The sequence below is a fragment of the Acomys minous genome (genome assembly GCF_964271855.1).
Source record: "Acomys minous genome assembly, chromosome: 1".
Classification (NCBI taxonomy): domain Eukaryota; kingdom Metazoa; phylum Chordata; class Mammalia; order Rodentia; family Muridae; genus Acomys; species Acomys minous.
Window position 1 is genome coordinate 3,689,089 of NC_140483.1, and position 13,156 is coordinate 3,702,244.

Here is a 13,156-nt window from a genome sequence, read left to right on the forward strand (position 1 = left end):
AAGATAACTCTGCGATCACCAGACGTGACTTCATGAGCTGCCCTTGTGTTGATGGAATCTGCTGAAGGAGCCTTTTCTAGTCCATTCTGGCGATAGGATCTACCAGCTCAAAATTTCCTATGAGAAACTTTGGGGAGCCATCCGGCTGAGCTAGATTCGTGAAGCAGGGTTACACCCCCAGTTCTCACCTGTGAAGTTTCTCCAGGAGGCCTTGGCCACGTCTGCATCTGTCCAGTCCTTGTGAAAGTAAGGCACTATTTGGCCAGAGCGTCCAGGAAACTTCATCCCCCGTGTGTGGGCCAGCGTCTTCTCCCCACAAAGTCCCCAAGAACAAACAGCAGCACTCTCTGAGCCTCTCCAAGGAGGAGCCCTTGTAGTCTGAGGTGTGAAACGGTCTCCTTGCTTCTTGCTCTCTGTCCACACCTGGCCCCAGGGCTTTACTGTGACCAGTGGAGAAGAAGGTCTCGGCAGCAGGAAAGTGTTACAAGACTCTGGATGTCATGGCGACAGGAAATTCACATCCCTCCAGGAGCAGAGCAGCTCTGGACTCTGCTCCAAGCCTGCCAAGGGGAGGCAACCACAGCCTTTTTGTCTTGGCACCCCATGGAGGAGCCAGAAGGGGAGACTCCAGAGAGGCTAGGGGGAGGCCCTGGCACCACAAGCCATTTTGTAGCTCTGACCTGTCAGTACGTGTGCCCTCTGTCTCTCTCCCTGCCTTAAGCAAAGGCTGAGTTTCTGCTAGATTCACGTCATCGGCCTTGGGTTTTTGTTGCTGTTCTTGAGATGGGTTCTTACCCTGTATCCCACATGAACTTGGACTTCACCGTGTGGTCCAGATTAGCCCTACATTTGGGTATCTGAGTATTTCTCCTGCCCAAGCTTCTGAGCGTGGGGTTGCAGGCATGAGTTTGCTTCACAGAACTGAAAAGTTTAGATCTACTGAAAGGCATGCCACTGTCTCTGTGTATGTGTACGTGTGCTGCGGCCACCGAGGCCATCAGAGGGACAGGCTGTTTCTAACCACCACTGACGTCAGGGGCAGCTCTCTCACCTCTCTGCTTTGCTCTGCGCTGACAGAAACCTCGGCAGCGTCTCTCTACCGTGTCTCCCAGCTGCTCCTCAGCTGCAGCTAAGCATTGAGCTCCATATCCGGGTGCCTCTCACTGGTCTCGCTCTGTGGGTGGATTCCCACTCTCTGCAGGCTGTGGGGTTGCGCTGACAAGATCCCCAGTCTCTGCAGAGGGATGAATGGGTTGACAGGGGAAAGCCACGAGGCAAGGTTTGCTTAGACAGCTGGGAGGTTAGGGTGAGGGCTGTTAACTTGCCTCTAGCTGGCTGGAATCTTACAGTAAGGGCTTTCGGAAACACTTCTCCTAAAAGCCACTTACTTCTGGTTGTACAACCTCACAAATTCCCATGAGAAAGAAATTTGTTTTATAATAGGCCAGAGGTTTCTGTGTTGTGTGTGTGATACCTATTATTACAGTCACTTTGTGATGTGTTCTAAAGATACCAGCTATATTAGGCAAGTCTGGGGTCCTGGCACTCAGATGGAGGGGGGAGGGGTGGAAAGTTCCAGGCCAATTTGATCTACAGAGGGACAGAGGGAGGGAGGGAGAGATAATGAATGAATGTTGGCCAACGTCTCATATTTATGCTATATTATGATACAATTGTTCCATAGTATTATAATGGAGTTGAAACTTTTTTTTTTCAAATTTTCACTCCTGTAAGCAAAGCTCCAAAGGCAAGTCCTGAATTTAAAAAAGAAATATTTATTTTTATTCAAATATATGCCTGCATACGTATATATGTTTTGCCTGCATGCATATCTGTGTACCACACATATGCCTGATGCCCACTGAGGCAAGCAGAGGGCATTGGGTCCCCTGGAATGAGGGTTACAGACAGTTATGAGCTGCCATGTAGGTGCTAGGAATTAAACCCAGGTCCTTTTGAACAATAGCAAATGCCCTTAAGCACTGAACCATCTCTCCAGCACCCCCATATATTTTATTTATTTATTTATTTGGTAAAGAATCTCATAGTGTGGCCCTGACTGGCCTGGATTCAACCAGTAGACTAGGCTGGTCTCGAAATCAGAGACCCACCTGCCGCTGTCTCCAGAGTTCTGGGATTACTTCACTTGCTCTTGAATATTTATTTTTTTATATACTTCTGTAAAGTTATTCCTCTATGATAAATGTGTAGGATGCCCTTGCTGAGATGTTTTACAAATGCACTTAACAACAATGTTTATCAAAACTGGTTGTTCTTTATTGACTTGTCCATTGTCTTGTTGGTTCGTGATAATTTTTATATTGTTAAGGATGTTATCTTAGATTGAGTTCCAAAGAAATAGGCTCTGAGACAGAGTCCCATAGGCGTTAGTGGGCAGGTCTTAGTATCAGCTGTTTCATGTTGCTGTGACAGAACATCATAACGGAAGCAGCTTGGGGAGGAAAGGTTCCTTTGGCTTACAGTCTGTCGTCAGGAGGAGCCAGGCAGGACCTCAAGGCAGGATCTGAGGCAGAGGCCATGGAGGCGGGCTGCTCACTGGCTTGCTCTATGTGGCTCGTGCAGCCTGCTTTCTTATAGAACCCAGGACCACCAGTTCAGAGATGGCACCGCCTACTGTGAGCTGGGCCCTCCCACCAATCATTAATCAATACTTTTTTGTTGTTTTTGTTTTGTTTTGTTTCGAGACAGGGTTTCTCTGTGTAGCCTGGGCTGTCCTGGAACTCACGCTGTAGACCAGGCTGGCCTGGAACTCAGAGATCCTCCTGCCTCTGCCTCCCAAGTGCTGGGATTAAAGGTGTGCACCACAACCATCGCCTGGCTTAATGCTTTAAAGACTTGCAATCTGATGGGGCCATATTCTTAGTTAACTCTAGCTTGTGTCAAATTGAGAAAAAAACTAATCAGGACAGTGTGTGTGTGTGTGTGTGTGTGTGTGTGTGTGTGTGTGTAAAAGCAGTAGGATAGGTAGAAGGAAGGTCAATTCCAGCACCCAAAATGGTGCAATTGACCATTGTAACTTCAGTTCTAGTGAATCTGACTCCCTCTTTCGGCCTCTTTTGATACCAGGCATGCATGTGGTACACATATATACATGCAGGCAAAACATCAAGGCACCCAAAAAGAAAACTTACTGCCACACATACACATATACTTACAATGTCTGTTACCTCAGTTAGGAGAGTGAAGTGACCTTATCATCTTGCTCTTTCTTCCCCCCCTCCCCCCGCTTCTTGTTAGTCTGAAGTGGCCTTAAACTTGCTAACCGATCTTCAAGAAAGCCCCTGCTCCTGAGTCCATATGCCTCTCAAGCCTGAACCACAGGTCACCCAATAGCTGCTAATGTTTGTGACCTTGCACGTTGTCCCAAGTGCACAGCAAAGAGCAGGTGTCTCCACCATTAGCTGTGGAATCCCAAGCTCTGTCTCATGTTCATGGAACAGTGAAGACCCGGGCGGGGCCACTTCCTCTGCCCTGGGGCCCAGGTGGGGCCACTTCCTCTGCCCTGGGGCCTTGGGTAAACATGGCTTCCTGAAAGCCGGGGCAGAGGTCCCTGGAACAAGGTCTCTGGTAAAGTGTGCACGGTCCTGGAGAGTGGCTGTCGGTGACTGTTCTGCAGGACAGGGCGGCCTCAGATGTGGCATTCAGTGTATGTGCTGGTGAAGGCCTCCCCTTTCAGGTTGGAGAAGGGTCTGGGGACTCCTGGGGGTCTTGTCTGGAGGCGGTGGGGGCGGTTCCCACGTTCAGTGGGTGATAGCATACACTCCCTCACTTCCCTCAGAGGGTCTGTGTGTCCGTCCTCTCCATTCCGGGGCCTCACCAAAAATTGTCTTGTTCCCTTTTCAGTAGATTTCCTTCAAGCCCTTCCTTTGAAATGAATCCTGCAGCGTCAGGCACTTCCACCCCACTTCCAACTGGGAGTGCAATTATGCTGTTTATCCACTTGGGTCTACAGCACTGAGGCCGGGACCTCGGGGACTTCCTTTTAATTTGTTTGTCACCTTCCGCTAATTGGATAAGCTAAGTGAAATGAAGTGGTTCTTGCCGCAGTGTCTTCGCTGATGTCATGGTGCATGTTCATCAGTGGCATCCTCTAGTGCTGAGTAAAGGCAGAGGGACACAGAGGAAAACTGCCCTGCCCATCTCCTCCTGTGCCCCACAGGACTGTGGTTTTGTGTCATGCCTGTGTCAGGAGAGAGCCAGTTGGGTTTTGTTTGTTTGTTTGTTTTTGTTTTTTTTGAGACAGGGTCTCTCTGTGTAGCCTTGGCTGTCCTAGACTCACTTTGTAGACCAGGCTGGCCTCAAATTCACAGCGATCCCCGCTTGCTTCTGCCTTCCAAGTGCTGGGATTAAAGGCCTGCGCCACCATGCCCGGCTAAGAGAGCCAGTTTTAAGGCTTCTAAGGCCCCTGGCCCCCAACCTTTTCTGCCCACCCCACACCTTCCAGTTTACAGTGGCATGGCTTTTGAGCAGGACACTGCTGCGCCGCAAGTTGTGTCGTTGTGGTGGGAAAAGAGCTCACACAAACGGGCTGCAAACTGTGGCAGCGAGATGAGGAACGAAGGCTCTGAAGAGAAGCCAGGAGGGAGCTGGGGTTTGGAGGGGCTACATGGTACACGGGCTTCTTAAGATCAGGCATAAGGGAGCTGGAGAGATGGCTCAGTGGTTAAGAGCGACCTCCTGCTCTTCCAGAGGTCCTGAGTTCAATTCTCAGCAACCACATGGTGGCTCACAGCCATCTATAATGTAATCTGATACCCTCTTCTGCAGATAAAGCACTCATATGCAATAAATAAAATAAATAAATCTTTAAAAAAAAAAAAAAGATCAGGCATAAGCCACTGGTGCTTTCAGGGCCAAGTCAAGAGTTCAAGGCCAGCTTGGTCTACAATCAAGCTCCAGGACAGCTAGGACTACATGGAGAGACCTTGTCTCAAAAATGGGAATGGCAGCACTGAGGAGATGACTTACAGGTTAAAGACACTTGTCACCAAACCTGAAGATAGAACCAAATCCCCAAAGCTGTCCTCTAACCGTCTCCCACACTGCAGCGCCATACACAGACACAGTCTCTCTTTCCCTCTCCCTCTTCCTCTCCCCGTCCTCTTCCTCACACTGCAATGGCACACATCTCTCTCACACAAACACAATAAGTAAATAGATGTTTGGTTTTTTTGTTTGTTTGTTTGTTTGTTTTTTAAGGAAGGAGAAAGCAAAAGTTAGACCCACAAAATTGGTTTCCATGGTCATTGAGGGAGCTTGAAACCTCAGATTCTTTTTTTCTTAGAAAGAAAGAAATCTTATCTCCAAGTATATCATAACTCGAAGGCCAGACTGTGGTACACAAAACCTCATCCAGAAATAATAAATAAAAACGAAGGGAAAGGCCAGCCTGGGATATGTAAATCCTCATCTAAATAAGAAAGAAAGATCCTCTTTAACACGAGGCCTGATAGGGCACAGCTTCCTAAGCCCCCTCGCTTTATACCACAGGCAGTTTGCTCAGGACCCTGAGTGGACAGGTCTATAGAACAGGTGTGCAAGTCAAACATTTGCAGGTAGCAAGTCGTAAGGAAACGCATGTGACCACAACTCTTTGCTGTGCATATAAGTTCACCATTTATTAAAGCTGAGTTCTAATATCCAGGCGCTTGACTGTCTCACATAGTGAGTTAAGTCTTACCTGAGGATTCGCTGGGATAGGGCGGAGGTGTGTTTGGCATCTTGCAGAATTAATCAGTCTGCTGATGTCACTGACCATCAACCCTGAGGACACCATTTCATGTAAACATGGAGTGAAATGGCACAAGTGTGCTCAGGCCTTTTCGGAAAACGTTGGAAATTCTGTCCCAAATTTTAAGCCAAAGACTTTTTCTTTTCTTTTTTTGAGACTAGGATTTCTCTGTGTAGCCCTGGCTGTCCTGGAACTCCCTCTGTAGACCAGGCTGGCCTTGAACTCAGAGATCTGCCTGCCTCTACCTCCCAAAAGCCCTAACCCTAACTCTGAGTGCTAAAGGTGTATGCCACCACTGCCGGGCAGCCTTTTTTTTTTTTTTTTTTAAATGAAACTCAAGTCAACTAAAATCAAACATTCCAACACAATACAAAGCAAAGAAAGGCTAATTTGCTATTACATGTTAAAGAATTACGATAGGAAAATATCCAAACATCTTTGTAGCTGGACATGATGGTGTGCACCTTTAATCCCCGCAGAAGACGCAGAGGCAGGGGGACCTCTGAGAGTTCAAGGCCAGCCTGGTCCACTTAGCCCAGTCCTGGACAGGGATGTGAGTGCGCATGCTGTGATTTTTATGTGCCACAGTAGTGAAGCTGAGCCCAGGTGTTCCGGGCAGCGCTGGTCGGCACCCTGTGGTGGGATGTCCTGTGAAATCCTATGTTCTCAGAGCTGAAGCTGCACTGAGGTCATGCATGCTGTCACATGCACGATGCTGAAACACACATGAATTAAGAATTAGTTGTGCACTCAGAATCCCTTACCGTTGCCAGATTTTTCATTTTTCAAGTCTTAAATCCCAGCTGGTGATCTTGGGTAATTTGCCTGGCCCTTCCCTGCGAGACGAGAAAACAGGAGGATAAAATCCACTTTACGTGGTGAGTGAGGCATCCAGAGATGAAGCCGTGTTCAGCACAGGACCAGACCCGTGACAGGTGCTCAGCACGGTCCCCATCACCAGGAGAGCAGCTGGTGCTACAAGGCCCCCTCCTAGCCACAAACCCCACTATCCCAGCAGCTCCTTACAAAGAGAATGAGGTCCACGTTGCGCACGTGCGTGCGTGTGTGTGTGTGTGTGTGTGTGTGTGTGTGTGTGGTGTTGTGTGTGACTGTGGAGCTCAGCCTCCGTGTAACTGTCATGTCACCTAAGGGGACAGTGAATGAGCCCCCTGCCAAGAGCTGACTCCTTCTAAGGTCATCACACCATCTTAATGGGTAGGCGTGTCCAGTGAGCTCAGCCTTCCTTGGGTGAACTGTGAAGTAAATACACTTACACCTTTTCCAACGTGCAGTTGTTGGATTGGTGCCCACAAAGAAGGCCACTTGGAAACTCTTACATTCTACCCTGTGTACTCATGCGGCACATTGCTGACTTGGATGCCAGGGTGCCCTTGTGATGTGGGTAAATAAAGCTTTCATGTTGATAGTTTTTCACTTTTTTTTTTAAGACAGGCCCTCGTGTAGGCCAGGCTGGCCTCAGATTCTCCATGTAGCCTAGGATGGCTGAAAACTTCCAATACTCCTGAACCCAACTCCATAGTGCTAAGTTGTGGGCGTGTGCCCTGCGCCCTGTCCTATGTGCTGCTTGTGGGGCTGAGGGTGTCTTGAATGCCAGGCAAGTGCTCAGCCCACTGAGGTACGCCCTGGCCCCCAGGTTACAGAATTTAAACTTTGTGCTCTCAGGGCAGTTTCCTTCCCTCCCTCACCTTCTCATCCTTCCCCCTTTTTCCTCTTTCCCCTCCCTCCCTTTAATTTTTTGACATTTATTTACTTTTTACAAATGTGTGTGAGTGTGTGTGTGTGTGTGTGTGTGTGTGTGTGTGTGTGTGTAAAACTTGGGTTGTTGGGCCTGGTAGCAAACTCTTTTACCCACTGAGCCATTTGGTTGGATAAATTCTTCCTTTTCAAGTGAAAACTCAGCTAAAGAAAAGGGAGAGGGAAGGACTTGGCGGGTGTCCTTCTGGCCCATGGCGGGCATTGTCTGGGCTGTCATGTTCTTACCCAGTGCACCCTCCCTCTGAGGGGAAAGGGGGGAAGCTGTTTTCAGGGTAGAAGCTGCTACTTCTTCCCCTTGGAAAATTTCAAAGTCTTAGTGGCCTTGGAAGCCTCGGATCTCCCTGCGAGGCTGATAAGCAAGGTGTGACGGGGTAGCGGGAGCGCTTGGGAGGGGGCGCAGGGTTCATTTCCAGTGTCCACCTCTGACCAGCCCAAGTAGCCATTCTTTGAGCAGAGGCCGCATGCTTGCTGGGTAAACAGGACTCCAAGACCAAATTCCAGCTGACTGCAGGCTCCCCGCATGCAGCACTGACTAGGGGACAGGTTATAGCTCCCCCTCACACAGCACTGACTAGGGGGCAGGCTGCAGCACCCCCCACACACACACACATATCTTGCAGTGCTGACTAGGGGGCAGGCTGCAGCACCCCCCCACACACACACACATATCTTGCAGTGCTGACTAGGGGGCAGGCTGCAGCACCCCCTCACATACACACACATATCTTGCAGTGCTGACTAGGGGGCAGGCTACAGCACCCCCCCCACACACACACACATATCTTGCAGTGCTGACTAGGGGGCAGGCTGCAGCACCCCCTCACATACACACACATATCTTGCAGTGCTGACTAGGGGGCAGGCTGCAGCACCCCCCCCACACACACACATATCTTGCAGTGCTGACTAGGGGGCAGGCTGCAGCACCCCCACACACACACACATATCTTGCAGTGCTGACTAGGGGGCAGGCTGCAGCACCCCCCCACACACACACATATCTTGCAGTGCTGACTAGGGGGCAGGCTGCAGCACCCCCCCACACACACACATATCTTGCAGTGCTGACTAGGGGGCAGGCTGCAGCACCCCCCCACACACACACATATCTTGCAGTGCTGACTAGGGGGCAGGCTGCAGCACACACCCCCCCCACACACACACACATATCTTGCAGTGCTGACTAGGGGGCAGGCTGCAGCACACACCCCCCCACACACACACACACATATCTTGCAGTGCTGACTAGGGGGCAGGCTGCAGCACCCCCCCACACACACACATATCTTGCAGTGCTGACTAGGGGGCAGGCTGCAGCACCCCCCCACACACACACATATCTTGCAGTGCTGACTAGGGGGCAGGCTGCAGCACCCCCACACACACACACATATCTTGCAGTGCTGACTAGGGGGCAGGCTGCAGCACACACCCCCCCACACACACACACATATCTTGCAGTGCTGACTAGGGGGCAGGCTGCAGCACCCCCCCACACACACACATATCTTGCAGTGCTGACTAGGGGGCAGGCTGCAGCACACCCCCCACACACACACACACATATCTTGCAGTGCTGACTAGGGGGCAGGCTGCAGCACCCCCCCCACACACACACACTATCTTGCAGTGCTGACTAGGGGGCAGGCTGCAGCACACCCCCTCCCATACAGCACTGACTATGGGCAGGCTGGAATGTTCTGGTGACAGCAGACGGTAGTTGAATTCTCTGAGGAGTAACGATAAGAGCTTATTTGTTTCAGTCTTTCATTGTTAAGATGCTAATTTCCATCTTGCCTAGTAGATGGACCGGCCCTGTGTAAATGGTCCTCTCATGCCGCCATCGTGAGCTGTAAGGTGGGACTGCGGACTCGCCGTTTCTCCCACCCTCCTAGGAGCTCAATATGAATTTGTCACATGATTGAGTTGAGGAAGGCCATGAAGGGCAAGAGGGTGCTAGCAGGTCTAGGGGAGTGAGGGCTGGAGTCAGGGCGGGTCTTAGAGCCAGGCACAGTGGCTGGACGGAGGGAGCATTTGTTCCACGTCCACTAACTGCCATAATTAATAATGAGGTAAGGCTTGGAGCCAGGACTGAGCCGAACCAGCTCACCAAATTGCCCTTGCCTTCATCTGTGTGCAGGTAGCTGGCTCAGAGCCTGGGCCAGGAGACTCCGAGGCTTCCAAGCATCGCGCATTTAGATCCATTTAAAGTCATTATGCTCTGGGAGATTCTTACTATCAGCCAGTCTTCAAAGATGTCGTAAGTGTTAATAAAAGACACATTTAAGTTGGAGGAGCCAGTGAAGAATCTAACTCACTCATCAACTCCACCCTACCCCACAGAGCCCAGGGCCTGTAGGGTCATGCTCTCCCCCTGAGCTGTACCCACAACCCCAACAGACACTCCACAGCATGTGCTGCTTGGCCGGCTCTGCAGATTCTCTCAGTGAACTGTGTCTCTCTCTCTCTCTCTCTCTCTGTTTATCTCTGTCTCTCTCTGTTTATCTCTCTGTCTCTGTCTCTCTCTGTTTATCTCTGTCTCTGTGTATGTCTCTGTCTCTTTCTCTGCTTCCAGTTCCTCTCCCACTCCCTTTGACAGAGTCTCACTGGGCTTGGACCCTGGTCCTCCTATCTTACTTTCCAAGTGCAAGGATGAAGGCTGTACTCACCAGCCGTTTGGATACAGTGTTGTACACTCAGAGGCACCTCCTCTGATTTCCTAGTGGTTCCTGAGAGACATCTCCTCTCAGGAAGGAGTCTAGGGTATGGGCAGAAACCCCAAACGTTCCCCCAGGTCAGGAACCTTGGCACCACCTTTGAATCACCCCCCCCCCCCGCCCCATACACACTCGCCCTGCATCTCCCTCCCCATGGCTGGCAGGACACCGAGTCCTGACTTCTCTTGACTGCCGTCTTCTTTCTTCCTTCCTTGCTCTGGCTCCTGAATGCGATCCTCACCATCTCCCTCCTGCGTCTCCTAATAAAACCGCACTAGAGTGCCTTCTTTCATTTCTGTGGTCAGACTAATCTTCCTGAGACACAGTCTGAAGGAATTCACTTCCAGATCAAAAACCTCCAGCGTTACCAGGCTGCCCGCAGAATCAAGTCCAGCCCTGGCTACCCAACACTGTCCCCGATAGTGATTAGCCACACTAGCAAGAGCCTCTCAGCCACATGTGTGGGGAATGACCTCAGGAGTGGGCTGCAGTGGTTTATGCACCAGTGTGGCTGTATTGCCATGACACCTGACAACAGGCTTGAGAAAAGCCATGAGCCAGGTCAGGGACAGCCAGCACCTGGATGGCATGTGTCCCCAGCTGTAACACCAGCATGAGCTGTGGGCTTCCTGCCAGTCAGACTGGGGCGCAGAGGCTGTTCTCCTTCTGGATGTGAGCCAAGAGGCTGGTAGTCCAAGGCCACGGCCAACCACTGTGGTTCTCAAAGCAGTTTTCCTAAAAACAGCTTCCTGAAGCCGGAGCAGGGTGGTGCACGCCTTTAATCCCAGCAATCAGGAGGCAGAGGCAAGCAGATCTCTGAGTTCGAGGCCAGCCTGGTCTACAGAGTGAGTTCCAGGACAGCCAGGGCTACATAGAGAAACCCTGTCTTCAAAACAAAACATACAACAAAAACAAAACAAACAAACGAAAACCCTGAACCAACATTCTGAAAGCCAATTTCTAACTCAAGTATAAATTCTGAGTCACCTCTTTGTCTTGAATATTTCTTAGAGAATGTTTTTTGGCTGATACTGATCACGCAGCAGCTGGGTTGAGAGTTAGGGAGGTGGGTGAAATCAGAAGAGGCCTCTTTTGGAAAGAAATGAGGTCCTTGGCTTTGAACCCTGGCTGCCTTTCTCTGAAGCCCACCACACCTACTGTCATCTCCCAAACGTGCGGCAGCCGTTCCCATATGTGTGACCCGCGTGTTTTCTGTCAGCAGCAGCTGAAAGCAGCCAGACTTCCACAGTCTGTTTTCTCTGAAGCTGTCCACACTCCATCCATCTACTCCTCAGCTTCTCAGCCGGAGTCCTGGTGTCTGCCCAGTCCTTGTCGCTTTACCATGACGCAGCAGCTTTCCTGGGCTCTGCAGGGCCTGTGTATTCCTGGTGTTCTGGACCAGCGGCTCCCTTTCCTGGCCAAGCCTCCACAGCCCCGCTCCCTTCTGCCGTCTTGGGTCACTGAAGTCCCTACCGAAGGCCACCAAGAAAGGAAGTAGATCTGCAGTAGCTCTTTCCCGGCTCTCCCCTGAAACCTCAGTTACTCCCCTTGATTTAATCTCTTCACCTTCTTCTGACTGAGAACCACTTAGGCGACAGTGAAGGATGTCTGGGGACCTCTGCAAGCGTGTCTTCCAGAGGCAGTTGCATCGTGAGGGCTCTGACCAAATGAATGCCAGTCCATTGATGGAGTCATCAGACGGTGGCACTGTAGGGATGTGGTGAAAGGCAGGAGGCAGGGCTCTGTTAAAGGGTTGTCGTGGTTACAGCTTGCCTGGCACTTCCCTGTATTTCTCCCACTTGCTTCATCGTCAAAAGTGAAGAGCCGTGTGCTCCCTCCTCCAGTGTTCTAACGCAGCGCCAGACTGAACCCTCTGAAACTGTGAGCTGAAATAAATCCTTCCTCCTTTAAGTTACATGTCTAAAGTATGAGGGTACAGCAATGAGAAAAGTAACCAGCACCCCCACCGCGCTGTCTGCTGTCTGTGTCTCAAGCTGTAGTCCCAGAATGCCTGGCTATGGACACGGCAAGGTAAGCTGGCCTTTCAGGGCGCTGTCCACGTGCCCCACGTGTGCGCTGCCATCTAAGCCATTTGAGATCTGGGTTGTTGTCTGGGAACTCAGGTGTTTGTGTTGTATCTCTTCATCTAGACTGTAAATCTCCCCAAGGGTTGAGAGGTGGCCCCAGGCGGCCCCTGGGCGTTGACTGGGCACTCCAAGCGTCTCCCTGCTTCACCAAACCCAGACACCATCTCTCCTCACGCCAGCACGCCTCACGCGAGGACACTGGAGCCACTTCACAAGGGCCAGTCCAGGGTGGTGACTCAAGCCCAGCCAACTGGACTTCAGAGTCTGTTGTGTTTGTGGGGACTGTTATAGGTGTCGCACTCCCCTTGTGCTGGGTGTCTCTTAGTCTGTTGTGTTTGTGGGGACTGTTATAGGTGTCGCACTCCCCTTGTGCTGGGTGTTTTTCTCTCTGTCCAGTACGTTCTGCACAAGAATGCCTTTTGGCCCAAAGCCACTTTTTCAGAGTTAGCAAGTGAATGCCAAACAAATACCAAAGCAGCCCAGGATAATCCCTTTTCAGACTCACAACTCCCTCTTGGCTGAAGCTCACTCACCATCCAGAAAAAAAAAAAAAAAAAAAAAACCCGCCGCATGTTTCTCCGGCACAGCTTTGCCTAATGTCCATTCACAAAATGGCTCCTATGGGCACAGGCAATGATAGATAGTGTCAGGCTGCAGTGCCAGCCGGAAAACCACTTCAGAGGCTTCCATCTTCCCCACCTGCCAAGCTCAAGGGCCAGGGAAGGGCAGTCCAACCCTGGACTCCCTGAATGGTGCCAGGGACCCTGGTACTGGCATGTTCTCACAGAGCACCCCAGGTCCCCAGTGACACCCAGTGATGCCCT